This window comes from Ischnura elegans, chromosome 2, assembly GCF_921293095.1.
Source record: "Ischnura elegans chromosome 2, ioIscEleg1.1, whole genome shotgun sequence".
NCBI classification, from domain to species: domain Eukaryota; kingdom Metazoa; phylum Arthropoda; class Insecta; order Odonata; family Coenagrionidae; genus Ischnura; species Ischnura elegans.
In genome coordinates this window covers 140,420,537-140,447,518 of record NC_060247.1, presented here as the reverse complement: position 1 = coordinate 140,447,518, position 26,982 = coordinate 140,420,537, and the positions used below count along the sequence as shown (strand labels likewise).

Below are 26,982 nucleotides of genomic sequence, written 5' to 3'. Positions count from 1 at the left end.
GAACGCAAGCCCGTAGCCATAAAGTGCTTTCGTTTATTCGGAGGGGGTCTGCATTGCAAGGGGGGGTGAGATTATTTGAACAAAAATTCTTCGAACGACCACAAATGTAGACAGCGAAGCCGGAACCGGGGTTTTTAAGGGGCGGAGCCCCTTCACGAGCGCGAGTATACATAATTATAAACACGAGTCTGACGAGAAAACTATTCCATGAGGACTACATAGAGTCGAGGGGATCCCATACCATCATCCTATAGAAGGTTGAATCCTGTAACCGCTTTGGTCGTCTTTTAATCGGCTAGCAATAATGTCAACAACGTGGCAATAAGTGCCGAGTGATCAATTTTTTCTAAAGTTTTGCAATAGATTATTTTCATTCGCATTGAATAAATATGACCAGTGAGTTGATAAATCGTACCACCGTGAAGATACGTTTCGGACAAAAGCCTTGTATTTTGTATTTAAAATTTATGTTCTTACGAAACTGTTAGTTTTTTAAATTATAATGCCATAATTTGTCAAAAGAATGTATCGTGCTTTGCTTTGAGCTCCACAATTAATATTTATTTCATATTCTTGGTACGTAAAGGAGTATAACAACAGAAAAACTTGTATTCTTCCCACATGGTGCTTTTCATGGCTGTTCAGCGTGTACGCATAAAATTGGAGACGAAATATACATTTACGTATTGCTTCCGGAAAAAATTAAAAAAGGAAAGTTATAATCTGAAATGTATTTTTGTAACATTTTTTCATCTATTCAATGAAGAGTCCACTTTGCGTATGCTTTCCATCTCCGTCTATTTTTTGGAAGATATTCTTCTAAATCCTTACATGAAGACTAACTTTGTTATATTTTGCATGTAACATGACATTAGCTTTCACTCAGTAGATTTTCGCTGGTTTTTCACGCCCCCCTTCTTGTGTGGGCGTTCCCTGCAGTGGGCTTTTTTCGCTCAAGGATACTACTCCCTTATCCTCATGTTTTTTTTCCCATAAACAGAAATCTTTTTTCTTACAGAAAATTTTTACATATACTTGTTTATCTTTTTTGGCATTTAAAAAACAGTGTATATTGTATATCTTTTATGTTGTAAACGTTTATCTACCGTTTTTAAATATGTTTGCATTGACACTATCGAGGGGTTAGGTAGGGGTTAGGTTATAGAGGGGACTTCTTAGTCTCAACCTCACCCGAATAAAGACATCTTATTGTTGCTATTATTATTATTATTATTATTATTATTATTATTAAATACAGGTAATGCGTAGCCTGTATGTCCCAAGTAATATAATTAATGATCAGCTGTATTTATAGGTACCAAAAAGTGTCGAACCGTCTCCTAAAACTAGCAATAGCGCAAATCCGCCCTGAATACATTTGAGACTCGCTCGCCGCTGCGTTTTAAGTTTTCAACTTGCCTTCGTGGGTAGAGGGTCAGTGAATTTCAAAACTGTTCAGTGGAGTACGATATACATCCGAATACCGACTCCCAGAGAGAGATAGAAAGAGGGAGCCCTTCCAACGGGAGCAGGGATCATGCAGGAAAGACATCCGGGCACATTGAGAAAGTCCCGACGAAATCTCCGAGAAGAGTCACTCGAGGGAGAGGAGGACACGACGGTCGTATCTCGTGCTTTCGACTCCCCGGAGACTTTGTCCTCGCTGCAGAGAAAGAAGAAGAACAAGTTTGGGTCATTTCTCGGAGCCCTTCTGCAATCTGTCTGGACTCAATGTCGATGTCCCAAATTGCCACGGGAGAGAGGAGGGTAAGATAGGCGCCCCTCCGAAGCTGCCTGGGTTGATGGCGCACATTGGAGAAACGGCTTGACGGGCAGAGTAAGTTATATTCGAGGGATGACGACGACTGGAAAGTTTTGATATAGCCGCCGCTGTGCAGCGGATGGCCGCCCCCCAGACATTCCGTTGAGAGAGGGGGGAAGACTAATGGATACGTCTTAAAGAGAAGCCGTAAAGAGGGAGGAGTTGACAAGACCCTAAGGACTTCCTTCCCCCTGCCGACTTATCCAACAGCCGATTGCCAGACGCTGAGACAGATAGAGAGAAAAGGGTCCAGGTTTGAGTTCCAGGCAACACAGCACGCTAAAGTATTTGTACTGACAAATAAGTACTTAACTGAATTCCGAATTCATTTCTATTATTTGGAATACCAACCTCAAATTTTTCACCTAGATTAACATTAAATCGATCCGAGTCAATGTTAATAAGAATTACTCGTGCAGTTACTCGTTGTGAGGAAACAAATGATGTTAAGTTTAGCCAATTTTGGAGGAAATTCTGGGAAGAAGGGAGATAGTAGGAGAAGGAAGTGAAGAGCAGTGGACAGCGGGGGAATTATTTCAGCCCGACCGGCATTAGCAGGCACGTGCCATTACAAACGTAGCTATAACAAGCTGTTTTAATTACAGCCAAGCCATTGCAAAGATTAGGGCAACTTCTTGCATGCGACTCTAATGGCACCACCTGAGTTGCTTCCATACTCTACAAATGTCAATCCGCTGATTATAATAATAGTGTATTTTTAATAAGAGTCTACGAAGAGAAACATGTTTACATGCCGTTTGAACATTAGACGTTATCAGGGCTGCTACCTCTTCTAGACATTTCTCGAAAACGATGGATAACTCTCTCTTCGTAACTTCGGCAGCCACGGACCTGATCATTCGGACGGAAGGTTTAACTCAAAGATATTGCATAAGATAGTCCTCAAGTCGTCCGATAGATGTGTCATCCATCACACATTTAAATGGGTTCACATAAATATTTGCCACTATAATTAATCGTAGCGGGCGTAACTTGGTGAAAATCCATAATAGCAGGAATAGAAGGATCAACAGCTTTGCTATATCCATATGGTAATTGGTAGTTGTTGATCCTTCTATTCCTGCAATTTGCCACCAGAAGTCATCATTGTCGCTGAAAACCCCTTTTTTTCTCTGAAAATACCATTGCATATTCTCTTGACAACCAGTGATTACAATAATTAATTTTGATATTTGCGTTTTCTCAATTTTTTACATAGTGTTGATTTCACATATTGATGAAAATAACTTAATTTTGAATGCGCTGAATGACGAAAAATAAGAATATCATTTGAAAATATACAGACTTCCTCGAACAGAAGAGAAATATAGCGGTCAGGGCCGAGTTAAAAAAAATATGCATCGAATTTTCAATGATAGGTACCAAAGTGATTAATTGCTTTCCAACGTCTTCCGTGATCAATTCAGCTCGAAATCAAGTTTACTTGATTTTTGGCGATTTTGAAAACGCCAAATTGTTTAACACCACTTTCTCTCAATATAAGTTGAATGCTGGACGTTCTTATTGAATATCTCAAGAATACTGCATAAGAGAATCCTCAGTTGGCCTGTAGATGCGTTGCCACCAGCCGCACGTTTACTAATGTCATCACTACCGTCGCTGATGTGCGAAGAGATCCGAATTTCAATGGGAAGTAACAACGAGAGGAGAGGCCGACGGTTTTCCACAGTGACCATTTCCATAAATAGACAGGTAGGATGGAAAACGAAAGACTATGGGTCTTGTGATTTATCACTCCTGAAAAAGATGGGCAATTAAAACACTAAGGACTCCTTTATCCATAAAACTACCTACTATTGCTGTGTGCCCTGCAGCGCATAAAAATTATTCCGAACCAGTATAATTCTTGAATATTTATCACTTTTTCCCATTCTAATTCAGATCATTGATGAACCATCGCAAAAGGGCATCGAAAAAAACATTTTTTCAGCAAAGCCTAATTTTCCATGTTTCACACACGTGAAACGACATATGATTTTAAATTAGGTGAATTATATCCCATTGACCATCATTGAATTGTTACGCTCGCCGAGGAGGAGTATAAAATCGTATGACGTTGATTCAAAGTCGTTGAATCTCAAATTCCTGCCGTCATCATTAGATCTTATGTAATATGGTCGCGCTACAATGTATGCATGTGTATATAAATGTATATTGTTATCATATAGTTATCATCATAAATCCAACGATGCTGTGCCTCACCCGTTTCGCCCCTGTAATCCTAGAGGGTGTAGCCTATTTTTCAGTTTTCCACGGTCTGTAGCAGAAGAATTCCACTCACTCCGATGCACAGTGGGCTAGAATCGAAAAAAGCCGGCCAAAACCCCAAAATCGATTTTTTTGACCTAGGAAGTTGAAACTTCGCATACATATTTTCAAATAAATTGTGCATACTTTTCCCGATTGTTTTGGTCCTGTGTTTTCACTTTAACAATATATGTGAGGTCAAAGTTGAACAAAAGCGGAAAACGACCACCCGCGATTTTTTCTGAAATTTGCCGATTTTATTCTCGTGCAATGGTTTCATGAATAGTTTTATCGACAAAACTGTTATACCATCTTCATTAATACTTCTTTGTCTTTCATTTGGAGGGATTTTAAAGATTTTGTTTCATCAATAGCCATAGATATATAACAAAATGGCGGAGCCTGTTTTAAGCACTTTTTTTACATAAACGTAGAGAAAAAGTAGACATTATCATCGACTTCCACTAAGTAACTAATACCACGTCGCTCTTTGAAGCTTCTTTATTGTGAATCTAAAGTAAAACCTTGCACCAATTTGCAACTTCGAATTTAAAATCGTTTTTCGAGCGTGCGGTCGACTGCGCTTCTGGCCCGCGGCGGCGGAGAGTACGGCGACGCGGCTAGCGCGTGGATGCAATATGGTCTCATTCACTTTTATATTTGGATAACAGATATAACAGTGATAGAAAATAATCACCAGAAAGATAAATTAATAAATATTACTACGAATGGCTCTTACTATGCAATCGCTGGGCACTGCAAGAGGTGCACTGCAAGGTTTCTTTTTTTTGAGAGCATTCCATATACTACTACGGAGAATGGACTTAAATCGTGTGCTTTAAGTAAGGAAACGGACTCTTTTATTAACAAACAAACTGTATTTCGAGGCAAGAGCCCTCGATGATCAATGGCCTCCACTTCCTAACCTCCCATGCATATTTAAAGGCCTGCTGACAACGGTCGTTTTATAGTATTGTTGTAGTGCGGAGCCCTACGACCTTCTTTTTATTATGGACTGCTGCTAGCTGTAAACGTTTCGAAAGGCATATTACTCACATCGCATAATGTATGCTTTCAAAGAAATACAGTTAATTTTAACTTATGCCTTATGCTCAATTTGACGTATCAATTTAAATCTCTCACGTATATATCAACGTATTTATTCCTAATAAACTACGCTGCTGACAAAATCGTTATTTCCTAGAAATATTTTACAAACAATACATAAACAAAAACAACACAATTTACACTTTTCCCAACTAACATATTGCAATTAGCACTTTTAGCAATAAAAAGTTACTGTTTTTAATTCACTATCTGTCGAGTCCTTATCACTTTTACTATCTGAGCTCAAGCATTGTTTTCCTTTTTCGAAAACAGATCCATTACATTTTTCGGCAAGCTGTATGTTTCTTCCACTTCATTTGGTGTAATTTTTGTAATTTTCAGTTATGACATTAGGAGGTGTCTTCGGAATAATCCTGATTTGTGGCCACTCGTGCTATTTTTCTAGCCAACCGTTCACGGATCTTTCTCACGTCCTTATTGCGAGTCTCTATTGCTTCCCCTGACAGTTGTCACCATTAAGAATGGACTCTGAAATGTAACCTCCGTGAATGAAGACCTTATGTGCGGTCGGTGGCATATAATAATTGGTTTAAAGCGTCAGTGATGGCTATTTAGAGAGGAAATCTAGAATAATTGTGTTGACTTTTGAATACTCGTACCTGTTTCATACTTAACCGAACGAAGAGCATCTTTTACCAAAACAAGAAGGCACAAGGGTGCTCACGAGCAAGAATTCATGAGACATAGGCTCTCGTTCCAACATGTGATTATATTGAGCATGTCCTAACTGCTGTCAAAGCCGTGTTTGCAAATTAAAGTGCACTTTATATGCGACGCGAGACTTGGATCTGTTGAAATGCACGTTGTGATTAGAGACGCGGTATGGTCCAGAACCATTTTTGGAAACTTCATATACAGTCTCTGCTACAATAATTTCACTCGCGTAAATGGTATCGTATGCTCGCCTCATTCTCTCATAATTAGTGCTAAGATTACATCCAGGGAATTTCAGATTTTCGAAGACCCTTGTACTGAAATTTTGTGAGCTGCATTGACACAATTACTTAGTGAGAGGGCTTCTTAATCTGACATCACATAGTACTCGGGGTTGCATTTTATCCACTTGGCAGGGGTCATTCTTGCCTCCGAGGATGGTCACTGTATCTTACTTTTGCAATCGTTTTCCCCCTTTTCGTTCTCTTGCTGCAACCCTGAAAACATACGACTTGACGTCCACCTGCACTGGCTAAACTAAAGCAACTTGTACATTATGCTGCATAGGGAATAGTTATTAATTACTTTAAATCAAGGATATAAACTAAATAAACTTACTGGATAAGAATAATGTACTCTTCAAGCACCAAGACAGTACTTGATATTTCGATAAAATCAAGTACTGTCTTGAGCCATTTTCCATCACGTTTAAGGAATATATTATTTGTTATTGTTATAGAGTTTGTTTATAAAAGAGTCCGTTTCCCTACTTTAAGCACACGATTTAAGTTCATTCTCCGTAGTAGTATATGGAATGCACTCAAAAAAAGAAACCTTGCAGTGCACCTCTTGCAGTGCCCAGCGATTGCATAGTAAGAGCCATTCGTAGTAATATTTATTAATTTATCTTTCTGGTGATTATTTTCTATCACTGTTATAGCTGTTATCCAAATATAAAAGTGAATGAGACCATATTGCATCCACGCGCTTGCCGCGTCGCCGTACTCTCCGCCGCCGCGGGCCAGAAGCGGAGTCGACCGCACGCTCGGAAAAACTATTTTAAATTCAAAGTTGCAAATTGGTGCAAGGTTTTTACTTTAGATTCACAATAAAGAAGCTTCAAAGAGCGACGTGGTATTAGTTACTTAGTGGAAGTCGATGATAATGTCTACTTTTTCTCTACGTTTATGTAAAAAAAGTGCTTAAAACAGGCTCCGCCATTTTGTTATATATCTATGGCTATTGATGAAACAAAATCTTTAAAATCCCTCCAAATGAAAGACAAAGAAGTATTAATGAAGATGGTATAACAGTTTTGTCGATAAAACTATTCATGAAACCATTGCACGAGAATAAAATCGGCAAATTTCAGAAAAAATCGCGGGTGGTCGTTTTCCGCTTTTGTTCAACTTTGACCTCACATATATTGTTAAAGTGAAAACACAGGACCAAAACAATCGGGAAAAGTATGCACAATTTATTTGAAAATATGTATGCGAAGTTTCAACTTCCTAGGTCAAAAAAATCGATTTTGGGGTTTTGGCCGGCTTTTTTCGATTCTAGCCCACTGTGCGATGTCCTGTTTGGTGAAAAACCCACACAGCAGTTACTCGAACCCGGCATTAGCAAGCAAGAATCTTATCCCGTCGCCACCACGGCCGAAACAATTTAAATTTTATATTTTTATGTCAATGTATTTTTTTCACTTCATCAAGAAATAGCTCTTTTAATGAAATTGTAGATTCGCTCTACTTCTTTTCAGATCATCCGATTGGTCAAGTGTTTTCAATAAATCGCTGTCATCCTCCCCCACCCATCGGGAATATGAGTGATTTTATGCCTGAGACTGTCAGGACTATGAGTGTGATCTATTTTAGTGACGCTTATTTTCCGGTGGCCACATCGGAAATGATTCAGAGCCTTAGCGAGTAATGTTTCCGGCTTTAATAGCCCATAACGCCGATACAGCATCACGCTAGAACCATCACGCAGATGGAATTTATACTGAAAACGTGATGATTTTAATGTAGCCATTAAATCCAGGAGATGAACCCACTAGAGTGTGAGTTAGTGCTTACGTAGACTGCCGCTGTTATGGATACAGATTCCATAGCAACCAATGAGAGAGAATGAAAATGTTTATGCATTTTGCTCATTAGCAATCGAAGGGAGTATTTCATGACCGAAACACTGTAATGAGTGAGTCATCTTGCTTTTTAGAGACATTTGATGCCATTTAGTGACGTTATGCTTCACTATCTTTCCTCTCATATTGAATGCTACTATATCGTCAAATGAAATGCGACATGGGTATGAATATCACTCAGTTTATAAATTAAAATATTAATTACAAATACACACAAAAACACCACTTCTAAAATAATTGACCATAAATATACATTTTAATCTACTCACTACGATACTTATAATTCCGAATTCTGATATTGTTTGTCAAAGCACGGGAATTTATCGTAAGTGTGCGAGTTGTGTGATATTAAAGATGAGTTTGGTGCAGTCGAAACATGTTGAAGATTAAATGCATCGACGGAATTAGTAGGTAATGAGGAAGTCTAAATGAGAGCGAAAGAAAAGAATGTCCTCCGGAAGTGCACCGATGAAGACTCTTAATTCGAAAAGTATGACACGTGATGTCCGTTTTAAGACAATGGTCGTAGAGAAAGTTGAAGGGAAGAAATCCAACGAGAGACGCAAAATGAGTTATATTGGACAAGTTATTACGAATGTACAAGGGCAGATACAGGCAGTAAGCATGAAAAGATTGGAGAAATTGGAGTTCATTGGAGAGATAACTTACGGCTACAAAAAAATCTTCCTTATCCAGCCATATTCTCTGATAGGATTTAAAAAAATAAGGCGTAAAATCTACCCACCATTTTTAATGATTTGTTGACGTCATTAGAGCTCTGATTCATTTATGAGCTCAGGGAGATCTGCTTATTGAGGATAAATTGCTCACAACGACAGCAAAAAAAACATTAAGGACGTTAAGCGGATGTGGGAAGCCGAGGAGTAGGGGAGAAGCAATGACTAACAAGAAAAGAGTTTGTGACGTCATCAACTTATCTGCGCAAGGGTCACGGCCATCGATCATTATAATTAAAATCGTTGATAAAATTTTTAAGCGCTGCAGGCCACACAGCAATGGTAGGTCGGATTATGGAGTCCTTAGCTTTTTGATTGCCCATTTTGTTCGAGTGTGATAAATCACAAGACCCATAGTTGTTCGTTTTCCATCATTCGCCTACTTATGGAGATAGTCACTGTGGAAAACCGACCGCCTTCCCTTTCGTAAATAAGCTGACGACGTCACAAACTCTTAAAGACAAGCAGACCGCCGCTTCTCTGTTACTCATTCAGGTCGCACTTCTGCCGCACACGGTTCGGTTTCAACTGTTTACATTCTCGGGAGCGAGTCCTTCCTCCAATGCGCGGTTCCTCCGGAGTGAGTCAATTAGCCGTTACTCTAATGACGCCACCAACTCATGAAAAGTGGGCGGCGGCAACTTGTGTTTTTCATTATTTTAATGAGTTAGATTTTGTGAGTGAGTTATGTTTTTGCTCTCAAGTCAACTTTCCCTTCCATTTTAAGAAGTCTCTAAATGAACTGCGATTACGGCGTTGAGTAAGCGATCACATTCTGGATCTTTTTAATATTCCTGATGAGTACGTAATCATCTTAAGTCAATAATCCTAAGATTGGTTTGACGCAGGTCTCCATTCCTCTCTCCTATGCAATAGCCTTTACAAAGCTACGTATTTTTTCTCATTTACATCGTTTATTACCTGTCACATGTAACTCATTCGGGGCCGTCCTCTGCCCTTCTTCCCTTTCACCTGTCCCTCCACGATTTTTTTCTTCAGGCCTCATAATGTGGCCAACTAAGTTGTCCCGTCTTTTCCTTAAGGTCTTTGGAAGATTTATTTTCTCCTACTCTGCGGACTTCCTCATTACTTTCTCGGTTGATTCATTTTATCTTCATCATTCTTCGGTAGAACCTCATTTCAAATGCTTCTACTTTTACTTTCCCTGCTCCTTAGGCCGGCCCTTATTTTTCAGAATTGAGAAAAGTTATGATTTCCTAGACTCAAAATGATCCAAATGAGTTTAAAATTCACGCAATAAAATGTGGTTACTTAGAAAATAACGGGAACCCGTGCCCCAAGTTCCTTAAGTACTGAGGACTTTCAATTGAGTTTATTTGGGTTAAAAAGACACTATCCTTACGAAAAACGTGAAAGTAAAGTCCTTTATGGCCGAATTTCTGTTTGTTTTGACCTACCTCTAAGCGTTTACGAAATATCGTCCGTCGCAATGCGATTCACCCTCTAGGGCGCTACCTGCACCGCGGCGCCGCTGAGGTGAAGCCCGCACCACTTACTAGAGACTTACACTCCACTCCCTCTCCTCCCTCGGCTAAGTCTTAGCTCCTACTGGCAAGATCTAGCCTCTGAAGAAATATGCTTACGTTAAGGGTTCAATCGACATGAAAAAATTTCCAATCAAGAATGATCGATTTGTTTTCACTTTGTCCACGAATTTAAGTACCTACATATTAACCAAAATAAAATACATTTTCACTGTTTTTCTAGTCTTCTTTTCTGGCAGACAGTATTTAACAAAGAATGTGTTATTGCTCACGTTAGGGGATGTACTACGATATAAATTTACACTTATCCGAGGGCGGTTATTCAGCTTACTCGGCAACAAAAATCTTTTACCTCTCCAAAGATGTGTTTTCCTAGTTTAATGTTTGTTTGCATGAGCGCAGAGTCAAAATAAAAACGAATTGATGAAGAGGAATTCCCAGTGGCAGGAGGAATGCCCAATATGCAAAGTATAACTGATAGCGAGCTCTTTTGTGAATAAATTAAGGTTATCTGCATGGCGCATAAATCAGTTGATTGCTGGCATCTGTAATGCCACCGTAACCTTCGCAATGGTGTCATTAATCATTTTGCGAAAATTTCAAAAGCAAAGAGTGGATATTTGGGAAAAAAGCTCCACCGCAAAAGTTCTCTGATAACGACACTCGGCCAGCGCAACTAGGTTTTTCCGGTTTTAAATATCCCTTAAACAGTTTTATGGGGCAGGGAACGAAAGTTCAGGAAGTTTTTCAATTAAGCCATGCACTCATTTCGAGAGCTGGAGAGGCGGGCGTGACTGTCTGCCTTTATTCTGAAAAAAAATCAACCCGTTCTAACAGATTTTTTTACATTTTTCATGCCAAGGGCAGAGTTGAAAGGCATCAGGGCTCAGCTCTTTGTCTGTCTGTCTCTGTGGTAGAAGAGAAAGGGCAAGGTTGTATGTAGATACATATAGAGCGAGGCGGAGAGGGCTAAATGAAAGTTAAGGCTTTGGCATGTCCCAGGAAGTGCCCAGGAGGTAGCAGCAACGATTTCTTCGCAGATTCCCTCCTCAAAAGAGCACGCCGATGCTCGCTTATTTTGTGCAAACACGCAGCAGCTTTCCGCGCTGTTACTCCGCTTGCGTTGGGGAAATGCATGCCTTCAGGAGATGGGAATTGGTTTAGTGATACTCGGCAAAGCAACGGAATGCCGCAGGGATGCTGCACGGGTTTATTCCGTGCAGTTCATTGAGGGAGCAACAATTTCCCAGAGCAAAGTTGTTTTTTTGGTGGAAATCCGGATTTCGGCTCGCAAATACGGTGAGGAGATCAGTTGATTCTAGAACGCGGGTACGAAGTTAACGCGAAATGAGCTTGAGAGTCCCAGAGGAATTTCTGCGCAGAAGTTTCCGCACTCGTTTCATGTAAAGGCAATCTCCGGTGATTCAATCAATTCGTTAGTTAGCTTGTCAAATGCAAAGAGACTTAAAAATAATTAAAGGCAAGAGAACATATGCCGGATCTAGTTCCAATGATGAACATGCAAGAAATTTGTTTACACTGCCACTACGTCTCTTTTCGCAGGATATTTTCTCGCGAATCCAAATTCATTTGCAAAGTTCTTTCCGTTCGCCACAAATGTCATTAAATGCTAATTAAAAATGAGATGAGAGACTTGATGACATAGATTTGAAGATTCGACGTAAATAAATGGTATTGAATTTTCTAGGGGAAAAAATGTTTAAACAGGGATTTAAGAAGGCTTATTCCAATAATTTACCTTTGGCGGTCTCCTTTATGGCGGCCAATTTGCTTCCCCAAATCAAAGCGAATTCTTCGTCCGAGGAAAATTTCAAGCTAGAATTACTGAACGAGATGCTAATATCTCAAGCACACATTGTGACATTGGATACTAAACTACTGTATAAAAGAACAATCCTAAGCAGTTACAATCCAGCGATGAATTTTTTCCACAGCATAGTATGAGACAAATAATTTTGTACGAGCACGGGTGACAATCCGGTCACGGCATTAGGAAGATCCGGATTCGATTCCCGGCTATACTTACTGATTTATTCACTGCGTATTTCAATGATGGAGTGATGAACTTTGCACCCGTGCTTGTGAGTGCGTACAAAGTCACGTGTTACATGCAGTGCCGTAAAAGGCGTTGATATTGCAAAAAAAATCTCAATTGTGATGTTTATGCATCTGAAATATTATATTGGCTTTTCAATGTAGCTAGAATTGATTAAAATGGGTGAAATCAATAAAATTCCTTAGCATGTGCTCTTTAAATCAATGGAGTCTGTAGCAAAGTGGCCTTTTATTTCATGGAGTTACAAGAGATTGCGTTTCGATAATATGTCAGGTGTTATGGTAATGTGCATGACCTTTGATATGTAGTATTCGCTTTACAATAAAGCTGTAAGTGATTTAAAGCGGAGAAATTAGTAAAATTCCATAGCTCTATCAAACAATCGCATCTGCTGCAAAGTGGTGTTTAATTCCATGGAATTACAAGGTATGGTATTTTATTCCAAGTAAATAGTTAGGATTTTCTTTGAAGGTAAATTTTCATATATCCTCAAAAACGGATTAAGATACAAAAAAAAAAAACAATAAAACATGAATATTTAATCGTGCTTCAGTAGTTTCATCTCTCTCATTTAATAATCGTTTCCGGAATTGCTTTTAATTAATGAATGGCCGAGGAGAGTGGGTCGCTTCTCCATTAATTAATAACTTCTGGAATTTCGTACAAAAATGAGCGATAGCTTTTGATAGGGAAAATTTCACCTACAACGCTTCAGCAAAACATCACATCCCACATGATACGTTGTTTATTGAGAAGAGAAAGGTGTCCGGTAATCAAACGTCGCCTTTACTGTTGCGGCGTTCTCATACATAAGACCGGTGAACGATTGACATATTTGTGTATTATAATACAAATTTATATTATATGGGTTATACTATTATAGAAATAATAATTTTAAGGTGAAAATAATTGATTTCACTGGAGTGTATGTCCTTCACCTCCTATTTGGTGGGTTTCTTCGTTTCATTTTCGATGTTCATCCTCACCTATTGCTGTGTTATTTAAAAATTGATAAATACATCTGGTATGCCAATTGTATATCTGGAGATATTTAGTGGCGTAATATCTGTAAACCTTGAAATATGAAATGAATAGCCCCGTAAAATTTTTATAGAAATATCTCTGCGGGAGGCGCACATACTTATTACTTTCATGTACTTTTTATGTAGGATAGCGGTTTTGATCCTTTCGTTGCTCATAGATGTTTCTGATATACCGTTTGGCATATTTCCTGGTATCAGGTCCTCAAGCCGATTAATTTGACGGATGGTTGTGTGCTGCCTATAATCGCTGTACATTTGAAACGTTCAATATTTTCCCCTGGACGTTCTACTTTTTACGTATAGATGTAATGGTAGTGGAAAATATAGAATTTTGGTTTAAAACTCTAACTTTTCATTAAAATCCTGACTTTTTTTGGTCTATTACTTCCTAGCAACTCTTCCTTTCCCGTTTTATATTTCTCTAATGCACCTTTTCTCTTCTGCACCTCGTACCATGGAATTCTGTTTTAGTGTTTGGGATCTTCCGTTGAATAATAGCATGGTTTTTAATGAGTTTTCTTTCTTTGCAGGAGTAGCTGTACAACGGCCTCTTCTCGTGCTCGTCTGTACGTATCTGAATTAAAGTATTGCTTATACTTTGGTATATTGCTCCCTCAATTGATACACTGCAAAGCTAACTGAATTATACTCGGGAGTTTATTGGAAAGTAAAATCGATACGCCGAAAAAGCTTAGAATACAAAATTTACCGGCGTTATGTTGAGGAAGTGATGACTTATGAGGATCAAGGTTGAAAAAAACTTCATTCCAGAAAAATCAGAAATCATAAATATTGAGTTTTTCTAACTCTATGAATTTGACTCTTAGTCATAGAGAATGTACTTTTTTCATTTTTTTCAATGGACGAATTTTTTTTCTTAATTAACTTAGTTCATTTTTACCCTGTGGAGGGCGTGATACTGGGTTGAAAGCTCTCCCATATCCTCTTCTTCGTCTTATTATGGCAATATGCTTCTTCCAATCTTCCCCGACTTCTATTTACTCCAGATCCTCTCTATTTGCTATCCGTTCATCTGTCCTTTGGCCTGATCCTTAGCTCTATTCCCCAAACGGACTCATATAATTTGTTAGCTAAGGATGCCTATCCATTCTATGAGCTCAAGCCATTCCAGTCACCTGTTTCTAAATATTTCCTTTATAATATTTTCTCTGCAATGATTTACTTTGGTCTTGTATGCATTGCATCGTCCATTTTCCTGTTATTTCATCTTGGACTGGCCCATTTTTTTCCCCCGAGTACCCAACCCTCAAATATGAAGAGCTTCCTTAGATCTTCCTTCCGTATGCTTTATTATTTTTTCAGTTATCTTGTTTTCTATTTTGATTTCCGCATCGGTTACACATAAGTGCAATAATATTATTTAAAAACCAAAATTCGAGTTTTTGTATTAATAAACGAAGGGCCTTTTTTCGGCTATGGTTACTATTTTCATATGGTACCTATTATCATTGAGGGTAGAATTCATAGTTTCCGAAAAATCAAGTATAGAATATCCAGAACATATTCGTAAGAAATTAAAAACGGTTAAATTTCCATCCATTAGTTCTGTCGCTGCCTTTATTGCAGCGAAAAATCATTAAAGTACAGGGTTATTACAAGAAAATAGGGCGGTTTCAGTAATTCATAGAAAGATAGTAGGGATAGGATAGCAGAGATTTTTGTATTGCTTGCTAGGGGCAAGGACATCAGGTGCAGCTCTCCGTCCGTCGGAAGGGACGTCAGGCCGGTGTCCTTTTGGCGTCTTTAATCAGGAGTAGGCTAATGTCGATGACGGGTTTCTCTCTAGTCGAACGACTAAGGGCGCACATGAGACGAAAAATTATATAAACTGTAAGTAATTCTATTTTCAATAAAGCCATGCTCAAAACCGCGCCATTGTTTCATGATGATGAGTATTTTCGAATTTTTTACATAAAGCTGTAGTTCGAAACAACTGAATGCTGTTTTCATTTAACTATTTGCGTGTGTTACTTATCGTGGAGGAGTTATGTGCCAACATTTGCCATTAAGGTATTATTTACAGTATTTTTAATAGCATTATGGTTTAATCACCTTCAATCAACTTCTTGTTATTGCATAGTTAATATTTTGTACTTGGGAATTGCTTTTGGAAATTTCAGTTGTTTTAAATTTATTGAAGAACTACGTTTTTACAGTGAAAATGTTGACCATTTTATACTACGCTTATATCGCATACGAGATTTATAGAATGCTATTTTCAGGTTTAGCTACAGAAAAGTTTACTCTGCTGGAAATAATAATTTTTGTGAATTGTGATAGTTGGGCGATGATATTAAGTGATGTCGCTGGCTCAATAAAAGAGGGGCATATTAAAAAGATTTCATGCCATGAAAATTAAATTCTATTTTCAATGGAAGGCATATGACTAACTATAGATAACTAATATCACGATAAAAAAAAGCATGTTGGCAAAGCTGGAGGAAGTCTGGTCTACTGATCGAAGGGTCTTAGGTTCGAATCCCGAGGGAATCCCTTGTACATCCATAAGACAAAAATCATCGAATTAAAAGCTTACCCAAGGGAAGGAACATCTGAATTGGTTTCATTTAAACTGTACCTTAGCATGGGGTAAGTTCTTACCTTACCTATCCAAACTAACCTACAGTTAAAGTCACTGGATGGGAGAAAAAGCTACAAAAGTTATAAAATTTGTGGGATTAATTTGAGATTCTAGTTCACTGTGTGGACGGTTCCTAAGAATGGATATCCGAATAAGCTTAGAAACGGAATGTCTCCGAAATAAAGTTTTTCGATTGGCTTCGGAAATTATTATTTGGGAGTGAAACTGGTGTAGCCCCACTGTGGGCTAGACTATGAGTGATATAATGGGCGAGGCAACACCCGTTCACCCCTGTTGAGGAATAACTAGGTCTATAGAAACCCATTTCAGGAGATATTTTATAATACCTATGATTAATTCGCATTCGTATTTGTTGTTTTCGGACATGTATATTTGTGCTTTCCGGTTTGGAGAGTCAAGTCAGCTTTTACTTCTCCCCCGTGCATACACATTAGGACACGGAAACTTGGGCGCTCACCAAAAAGAGTTTTTTCTCCACGTAAAAGGTTCTTTAAAAATGAAATTATGGTTAATTATTCATGAAACCCACTTTAGAAAGTTTGTCGACTGATTCCGGGCCATTTATGGTAGTAAGTGAACAAATACCTTTTTCCAGTGAATTTTCCTTTCCTTGACAGATTTCAGTCATAATTTATGCTGTCAATCACATTCTCCTCCAAGCCAGGAGAACCCAAGCGTTATAGCCTCGGCAGGGAGCTCAAAATCAACACTTTGTCGAGAGATAAGAGACCGGTGCGTGAATATATTCGGTTTTAGTGAGTTTCCTTATTTCGCCGGAAGTCTTTCTCGAGGCCAACGTTTTGAATTGCGATGGAAAAGTAAACTGCGTCTCCAGGAAAAGCTTAAATTTTGAAACGCCTTAAGGAAGATTGATATTGGTTTTGCTTCTCTTCTGTATGGGTTTAAAGAAAGTCAAGTGAAGCCATTAAAATGCGTACATTATTTTTTTTGTTCAAAAGGAGGAAAAGGAAGATTGCGATAAAAAAATTTACAGAGCCCGAAAAGTCGTTTGAATGTCGGCCAGGGAGCGTGGGGTGGGCGGGGTGGTGAAATTGAGCGAGTTAAGTGAGTTGGGGGTGGAAATGGGGTGGGAATGGGGGTGGAGATGTGCGAAGGAAGGGGGGGAGGTACGCGGTCGCGATGACAGCGCCCCGGGGCCTTTAAACGAATTAGACGGGGCGAGAACAATTCCTGGAAAACAAGTGAAGGGAGGGGAGCGCGCTACGCCACCACGAGACGCGAGGGAAGTTTCAGTCGTGGCGGAGATTAGAGTCGGATAATGGGAGTTTAGCTCTCTGACGAAAACTCTCTGATAACCAACCAATCGTAATCTGCATATCACTTTCGCCGATGGAAAATCGAGTTTGCTAACTCAATGCTTCCAGGCTCAACTTTGCGAAATTTTTTTTCACTCTCAAAACGAAAGTAAAAATTTGTGATATTTTGCGGAACTTTATAGAATTTTCCCCAATTTTGTGCAAGAATGCGCATCCTAAAATAATAATAGAGACGACGCATCAATTTTTCACTCTATATTTATTAATCCTCAACCAGTTTCTACGTGTCTGACGGCGCTCTCAAGAGTGGTATACCTAAAGACAATTGGCCTCGTATTTATTTTACAGATGAGAGGAAAAGGCGGAGTAAGAAGCAGTAACTTAAAAGCAGTGGGGGTGAGGTTTATGGACTATTTTAAGAGAAAATAGATGGGCCATGGCTTTATAAAATGGTCCTACGACGGAGAAGGGATTGGCACATTAAGAAACGGTGAATTTGTCATCGGCGCCACGTCATTTGCGAGATTTTCATTGCGAATTCAATAAAATGCCCCAATATCTAAGTTTTCAATGAATTCCAAGTCAGCACAACGCTTTTTCATCCACGTGTTAAATATCAAATATAAAATCAGGTGAATTGCCATAGTTGTTTTAATGATTCTCAAAATCAGATTTTCTGTGAGAATTGAATACAAATTTTTCATTTTTTAATAAAAATTGCGTGGAAAATTACTTCGTCGTCTTTTTTATCATTTTGAGATGAGCTTTCAACAGTTAAACTAATCGACTTGATAGTCCACATCATTGGACAAGTGTATAGCCACCCTTGCGCGATAGAAATAAAGTCTCAAAATCGTTTTCTTTGGTTTTAGCTTCGCGGCTAAGCCTCTCAGATCTGGTTTTCGATTAATCAAAGATGAGTTGGGCGTAAATTCTGTGGTCTGATTTTTATATTATTCCTCTAATGATAAATAAAGTTACCGGTATCGTCAAAACTCCTTAGTGAAAATAAATATTACACCCATATGTAAATGAAGTATTTGCCCATTCAATTAGGTACAGATTTTAAATTCTTAAGTTGTGGATACACTGTGACTTTCAACCCATGTATAATGATTGAAACCGTTCTTACGAGAAGACTATGTTTTTATTATTAAAAAAACTTCATATTTTTGTGAATCAATATTGAGATTTGAGAACCCGCATCATAGTACCGTAATTCATTGGCAAGGTGCATGCGTGAGGTTCATGACGCTAAAATTGTGCAGTAAAATTGCGTGAATGTTCACATTTGCGCCTTCTGTTTGTTTTCGTAGATATGTATTGAGGAGTGAAACTAACCAGGTCCACTGCGCAATATCTCAATGGAAGTGTCTTTCACTTCGGCCGATTTGAGCTCTTACATCTTGAAAAATAGTATTTCCTAAGAAACTAGTAGATTCTTTACATCTAAGAAAAACAAGGGTAGTAGCTGATTCTGAGGTTAGATCCCTTTACCTCATATTTTCCTCCTTATTCTTCAGTATTCCTTATCCTTGTTTTTTTTACTATTTACGCTTTTATTTACTTTCAAGATTTTTTACGTCAATTTTCACCCGATGATGTTTATTTTTCCACGAAATCGATCGCATATGATAAGATAAAACTGTAAACTTTGAAAGAGTTTGGATTTCATCGAGAAGAGTTTACAAACTCCCTCTCCTGGAATGGCTGGAATTGCCTCATGCAAACTCAAATATTTCCCCTTGCTTATTACTGGGGACATGAAGTTTTTAAGCTATGATCATGGCCATATATTAAGGCTGGTTTAGAGAAAAATGGCAATCGATTTGCCGTAGGAAGTGAAAAAACTCTTTTTGAACCTTTGTTTATGTATCAATATTGTAAAACATTGTATTTTATTGTACTCTCATTTTTTTCATTCATAGCCCTGATGAAGGTTTTAAAATAAACTGAAACGTTGTCTAACAACTTTTTTGCATTCTATAGGACCTAACTCCAAGAATTATTTAATCATTACTTTTTTCGTGATTTGGTGTTTGTATGGGTTTTTGCAGATTCAGCTCCTCTCATGGATTACTCTGAATTGAATGCGCCGGGAAAAGCTTTCAGGAGAAAAAAATTGCATCATATTTTATTCAAAAATGTATCTCTTACCAGCTTCAATTAATTTCTTACGATAAAAAAATAGATACATGTAAACACTCCGGTGCAATATGGTCTTGAGTGGGGAATCGTTGTTGTGTTTGATTGAGTTTCTTGAAAATATTTTGAATAAATAAGGGAATTTCTTGAATAAACTAAACAAGTGGATGGGATGAGGGCGTTGGAGCACATTTAAATTTTGTACACTGTCATATCATGAGCAAATTTTTGTATAGTGGTGAAGAATTTGCTGTGACCAGGTTTTATTTATATCACAAAAGTTTGAGTTCTGCTGAAGTCGAGATTGCGTGATAGCTTGAGCTCCGCATTGCTGATGGAAATGAAAAAAAACCTCGTATTTCGCTGGAAGAATAACTGCATGAAAATTAATTAATCGTAGCGGGCGTAACTTGGTGGAAATCCATAATCGCAGGATTAGAAGGTGGAAATAGCGAAGTTGTTGATCCTTCTATTCCTGCAAATACATGAAAGTTGCAAAGACCAATCACTATATGCATAAATGTTACATTTATTCTTCGAAAAACATTGATTACACATGCCTTTACTGGAATAATGAAAATATGAAAGACCAGTGACATTGCTTCGAAATTTTACGAGTCTTATTCATATTAAGTGTCACAATCATAATATTAGTTACTCTGGTATTGTATTACACTATAAATGAGCCAACTGCCTTGGGGCTGCCTCTTCCCGACAGAAATAATCTTTACGATATAGATCATATATTATTTTAAAAGTTTTTTTTTCCACCAAAAATATTTATAGGATATTTCGTTTATTAGTTAAACATTTTGCGGTCTTTGATACCCATTGATGATCGTTTGGGCAAATCCGCGTCACAGTTTAAAAATATTCACCAAAAGGTTTTATCTCCGTAGCGGAAGATTTTATAAAGTCAATGGTGAATGAGGAATTACTAAGCTAAGGAAGTCTCCAGCAAGAGAAACGTAACTCTTGGTGGAAATGTCGAAATTGCGTTGCTGGTTCTCCCAAGAGGATCGCTGAATATCCTTAGGAAACGTGTGATTTACTTGACGTAAGGCAGGAACTCACGAATGATACTTTTCAGAATCACACGCAATCTACTCAAACGATAAGAAGTTTTGATGAATTATATTTCAATTCATTATATTTTACCCAAATTACTTTCAAATACGGTGAAAATGGGATAGAGGTTGAAATAGATTATTTAGTGGTTGGCGAAGATAAAGAAAATGATTTGTGGCCAAACGGATAATAATTTACTATCTAATATACTTTACCAGGATAATAATATATCATCTATTGTTGATGAAGATAAAATGGATCGACCGTGAGAGTAACGAGAAAATGCTAAGAAGAGTGGGAGAAAAGAGAAGCCTCCTAAAAACCCTAAGCAGAAGAGGGGACAAATTAGTTGGCCACATCATGAGGCACGATGGCCTGATGAAGACAATCGTTGAAGGACAGGTGGAAGGGAAGAAGGGCAAGGGACGGCCCCAAATGAGTTTCATAGGACAAGTGATAAAGGATGAAAGGAAGTAATATGTTGCTATGAAAAGGTTAGCGGATAGGAGAGAGGAATGGAGAGCTGCGTCAAACCAATCTTGGGATTGTTGACTAATGATGATGATCAGAAGATAAAATGCACTATTGTGCTATTTGCTAAAATGTTTCAAAAAGAGATGGAACCATGAAGGAATCTCTACTCTTATCATTATGATCGTGTCGAATGTAGCGGTTTAACCCCGTAAACCTTGTGCGGATCCATGTCATAAAATGGAGCAAGCCAAAGTTATGAGAATCTAGTGAAGCCCGTTATCGCTTGAGGCGCAAACGACTGCGCGAAGCACTGAGATAACTTTTTACGACTTTGCTAACGTCGCCTATGTGTAGCCGTTGCTGTGGATAAGAATGAGCACTAAAGGACGTGTAATCACGACTACGTGGACCAAAATAATACCTTTCACGAATTATATAATTCATAGACGTCGAGGTTAAAAAGGAAGATTAAGAAAGTAAAAATAATGCAGATAGTTAATATCTTATATTTTTAAAATTATGATTTTTGCCACCAATTTGTGTTAACCACGGCGCAAATTTCGTATAAATGCTGTGATTTGACTTCAACTACAGCGTTAATTGCCGCTAGCTCTAAAGAAACTCGGTGGCGTACGTAAATTATATTGCTAACGGAATTTTTACAGCCTGAGGAATATGAAATAATTTTTTTTACTCAATTGGAATGTATTTCTAGAAATATTCAACGTTTTTCTATCATTAGACAAGTAATTCGCTGAAAGCTTATATGCAGAAATACGGATTTGCAAATGCCAATACCAGTTATGGAAAGCCTATTTATTGTGGCTACGAGCATAATTGAAATTTGCATGGCGATGACTTAAACTTTCTTTATCTCATTGGCCTCCTTTATTTTGTCATTGCAAGCAGAAATATTATTGCATGTTGCGGCCGAAAAAATCAAAGCAGGCTTGTGCGTGTTTACCCCATTGCTACGGCGATTGGAGGAGCGTTTTATCCGATAAGCAATCCCAAAACCAGAGTATTTTCACAGCGTTGACGTATAAGCTTTGCCATTTTTCTCCTGTAACATTTTTTTCAAGTTTTAAGGATGAATTTTTGTGGTGCAGGTCTCCAAGTGAAGATCTGTGGAGTCACTGAAAGCTATAAAATGATGGAGACTCTTTACGACGCGCTTCGGTCTGACCCTATAAAGCACTTGCAGAAATATTTTAGCAAGCTCTTAGGATTTGAAAAGACCTTGAGTGCAATGACTGAATGAGATATCAAGGAATTATGTGTTTTCTTGACGGTTGACTCATTTACCTACCTTAATTACGCCAAGGGCAAAATTCAGTCGTCACTTGGTTTAGCCGGTGTACGAACCCAGATCTCTCAATCACTAGTCAGGCACGATCTTAGTTGCACCACCAAGACATAGTCCCCAAAGGTGTATTTCAGACTGGGTTTACTGAATTAGATGCGGAAAAGACCATATAGTGGCACAGGAGACTATGATTGTTATTTCAAAGCTATTTATTGATAGAAAAAAACCTATTTTCTGTATTCAACCGATTTAGGCGTGATGTGGTGGAAGTTTGACATATTAAAATAAAATGCAAATTATATTTGAATGTAATTTCCCTACCCCTTCCTCAAACTCATCAAATTCTTCTCCACCTCCTCCTCGAATGTATAAATTCGATGTTCTCACACACTGCGATGACTTTTACCAGATGATGGCTCTGGAAAGTAAAACGCGTCGTACACATTAAAATAATTGTGCAAAAGTGTAGGTACATTAAATTTTATCCCCTTTTTGTTGCTACTCAGCGACGGACGTTTTCCAAAACACTGCACTGAACGAGTCAATTTGTAGGAAAACATGCTCACCGGTACTAACACGTATATCATAGTGGCATATATAATAGCATTGAAATGATTACTTTGTTTAGCTGGGATACGAGCCCGACTCTCCTTACTACCGGTTAGGCATGCTACCAGGGTTTCCTTCCGCGTCAGCTTGTTTGTGGGCAACAGTTTCGCTGGCTATCCTGCCAGTGTCTTCAGGTCGAAGGTGTCGGCTGTTGGTTTCTGCCTCGCTCATATACCGCAGGCTGGATGGGAGCTGCACATCCAGCCTACGGGATATAAGCGAGGCAGAAACAAACAGCCGACACCTTCGACCTGAAGACACTGGCAGGATAGCCAGCGAAACTGTTGCCCACAAACAAGCTGACGCGGAAGAAAACCCTGAAGAAATGCAGAGATCAAACCATCGCCGCGGAAACCTACGTTCCAACAGGTATGCTACCAGTTGCATTATCAAGTCATTCTCCTCCTAAAATAATTGCAGATAGGGTTTCCCAAACAAGGTGTTAACTCTCTTTGCTATCTCTTGACCTCTTATAGAGTCTTAAAATTAGAAACAGCGGCCTCTGTCTCATGCGCCACAGTATGAGCTAGAGAGCCAAACACCTTGTACGGGAAACCATCTTAAAAATTCACCTGGGAAGAAGATGACTTGTAGCTGTAATTAGTTGAATACCAAACCGGTAGTTGAGAGATCCTGATTCGAATCCTGGCGAAACCGAATGATTTTTTCCGTGGCCAATTTTACCCATGGTGTATAAATGTATTTCCACCTATTCCACTGACTGCGTACAAAGCTATCTGCTTAGTGCGGTACTAGAGCACCCCAGACAAAATCACAGCCATCGATATTAAGTAGGGTATGATGAGTACCAAAATTCCTTTCCACCATTAGGGAACATCGAAGCAAAGATGCCTTAACTCAAAGAGGCAAAGGCGCGTATATTCTCTCATGTGATTTTGGATTTATCTTTGGATACAGAAAAGCACGAGTGTTGTCATTGCAAGCGAAAATTGCGGTTGAAAACAAGGGCTGTTTGTGCGTATTGCATTAGCATTTTCCCAGAAGTGTGTTGTTTTTTGAAATTCTTTTGTGAGTATCCTAACCAGAATATGTGCATAGCCTTAGAGAAAAAACTAGACCTTTTTTTCTATTGGCAATGGTTTCCAAGTTTTCCATGATAGATTAGAGTGGCGTAAACCCCCCAGCGAAGAACTAAAGGATTGTTCTGTGGGTTGTTTGGCCTGGCGAGGGACTTTTGTGCGGTGACCAAACTTGGGAAGACAAGAATTTATCTGCCTTCTCGGAGTTTGACTAAAGCGATCCGGCAGAAGTCATAGGTATTGATAACGAAGCTGGGTGCGTTGATTTCAACGTCCCTTCCATTAACAAGAAAAATCGAAGTAAAGTTCAGATAAATAATAAAGAGAGAAATAAATTTCTCACAGATGCTCTTTATTATGAATGAATTACCTCACTTGAAGTTCTAACTACCATCGTATCTAGTGAAGAACCCATTGTCGGTTTACTCCGTAAAACGCGTTATGAATTCCTCTCCTGAAATACAGATAAAAATATCACACGAGGTCAAGGGAGCTTGCAATCGCTGGAAGTTTAAATGATAGTGTAAAGCTTCGGCATAAAGTTTGACGATTCTGGTTAAGTCGACTGTGTTGTTAGCTGATGGACGCGGAGGAACTCTAGCCATAAAAGTTATCATCGCAAGTTCTTTTCGTACTAGTAGATTTTGCGGTCGGAAACAAGGCAGAATCATGCGTATTCCGATTGTATTGGTTTACGATGGTTAATACGTTTTCCAAAGCTCTTTATAGAATCAGAAATCCCAATACCAGAATACTTTCATAGTCCTGGAGTACATAATTTGCCATTCTATATTCTATAATCATTTACAGGTTTTGAGGTTATATTGTAATGGTTTTAGCCCTCAAGTGAATTCCAGGAGTCTCGGCAAGAGTTGTGAAATGATGCAGACGTTATATAGATGATATATTGGGTGCAATGGGGATAGATGTGACTTCTCGGTGAATGAGTGAAGCACACTAGACCAAATCGTAGCCAACATAGATTACTCTTGACGATTCTCCAGTCGACCACTAAAGGTACTGTGCGCACCTCACATTGAAATGGGTTTTCTCAAGTCTTCATTTGGTTCTCTGTTTGTAGAGCTAGCTCATTTTTCCAATTTTCTAAGGAAAGAAGGCGTAAGTATGGATGTTAATCTGAAGTTAAATTTTGAATGAATCTATCAAATTCATATGTTTTCTACGCTATTTACGAGGAGAGAGAAATTCAATAGCAATGGTGGGGGATGGCTAGATCCTTCTGCACTCACGGCCACGCTGCGTACATTTTTGAAAACCGATTAAAAAACGACCGAAATGACTCCAAAAATCAACCTTCGAGGTACGGATTGATGTCTCCTCTTTGCAGTCATGTTGGATGTGTATTCTTGGTATTGCACTCAAGCACGCTCGGTGATATCACGGGCTGTGATACTGAGCTGAGGGTGCCGATATCAAAACTGCCCTTCTATCAGCAGGAAACATTGATGCGAAGTAACGATGACTCGTAAAGTGAGAGGGAATATGCGCATGAATTCTCTTCCCATGGATTTTGGATGTAGATGACCCTGCGTTACGTATACACACACACACACACATAAACATTGGAGAATTTATAAGGAAGAAATGGCCCGGGAATTCAAAGCCATCTGCCTTGAAAATCAATACGCCGATCGAAGGCTTTCTCGTGACGGTGAGAGGTCCGTATTTGGAAAGAAGAGCTAATTTCACTTGTGCACCTAAGAACGTGTTTTTTTTACGTCGCTTAAAATATTTGAGCCTCATACGGTAAGGCTAATCCGCTAATGGATTTATGTTTTCACTACTGAATATTTCAGCGCCTTACCTGACTTTATGTGCACTATAACATTCAGTATATTTCGTGTAAACATGCTTAAGTAAAATATCGACACGTTTGGTTTGTAAATTCGAGTTTCCAGGGTACATTTATTTATCTTATGAGGTAAAGTGCACTTTAGATATCACTCATGCCCGCTACGGATTTCACAAATTATGTAGTCTTTGTTACTGCTTCTGGTCTACCTCTTCCTTGGGAAGATGCCTCGGTGGTTCAAGCGACAGAACACCTGGTAGGAATCCGAAAGATGCGGGTTGGAATCCCGGCCAAGGCGAAAGATATTTCCTTTACGTAAATTTTGCACTTCATAATTTGGGGTCAATTGATTGTATGGTTTCTTGATAAAAATTTGTTATCCTACATAGATGACAGGGCAGCATTAAAATTTGATTTTCTGTTGTGATTAAACTAGAATTTCTGAATATAACTGCCTACTGCAATGTCTGCGTTAATATTGGAAAGTTATTAATTCAAAATTTCAGCATGTTAGGAAGGAATAAAAGGCTAATGGAAATGTAATTGATATAAGGAGGAGGAAAGGCAGTATATTTTGACATTCCCGCACATGTAACTTTATAAAGACCAGGCTGCCTCGAATCCTACTCCAGTTAGATATATGATTGGAAAAATTAATGAAAAGAGCTATTTGTAATGCAAATTCAAATTAATCGTTCAAATTCGCAATTACATTCGATAAAATTATCATCGACAGTTTATTTATCGGCCTATATCGGTACTTCAATTCTCTTTTTAGAGATTAAAGCTTTTTTTATGAGCTATACTCAGGGGTGGTCGCACTACATTTGTCCATCATTCTGAGGATATGGTATAAAATTTAACTGATGTATTTAAAATATTTCCTGATTGAAGGATTTATGCTGCTTTTTAAAGGAATATTTCCAAAGGCATTGATTGAAAATATTACGCTGATTTATCGCTTAATACAACAAGTAAGCACAATAAATGATCATTCAGCCCCGATAATGTTTTTCAGCTCACTGATGAAATTCAATGTACTCGTACTTGGTTTCTTCTCATACCATTCATAAGTTCAGCCAATCAATAAATAGATTCATCATTCGGTACAACTACAACGTACGTCGATGCCTTTCTGAAACAAATCTTTACAGTAATAAGAATATTGCTTAGTAATTTTTAGTAAAAAATGTTATTTTTTTAAATCCAATATTGTGTTGCAGTTTCCTCATAATTGTCTTCCCTCG

The 26,982-nt window shown here is 38.4% G+C and overlaps 1 protein-coding gene across 1 annotated transcript in view; it reads left to right on the top strand.

Moving 5' to 3' along the window:
* The window catches only part of LOC124153278 (neuropeptide F receptor), a gene marked incomplete at its 3' end in the record, with an annotated part of 334,845 nt that overhangs the window by 72,185 nt on the left and 235,678 nt on the right, over positions 1 to 26,982 (top strand). Inside the window, exon 2 of the mRNA XM_046526376.1 lies at positions 13,911 to 13,946. The remainder of the gene's footprint in view (positions 1 to 13,910; positions 13,947 to 26,982) is intronic.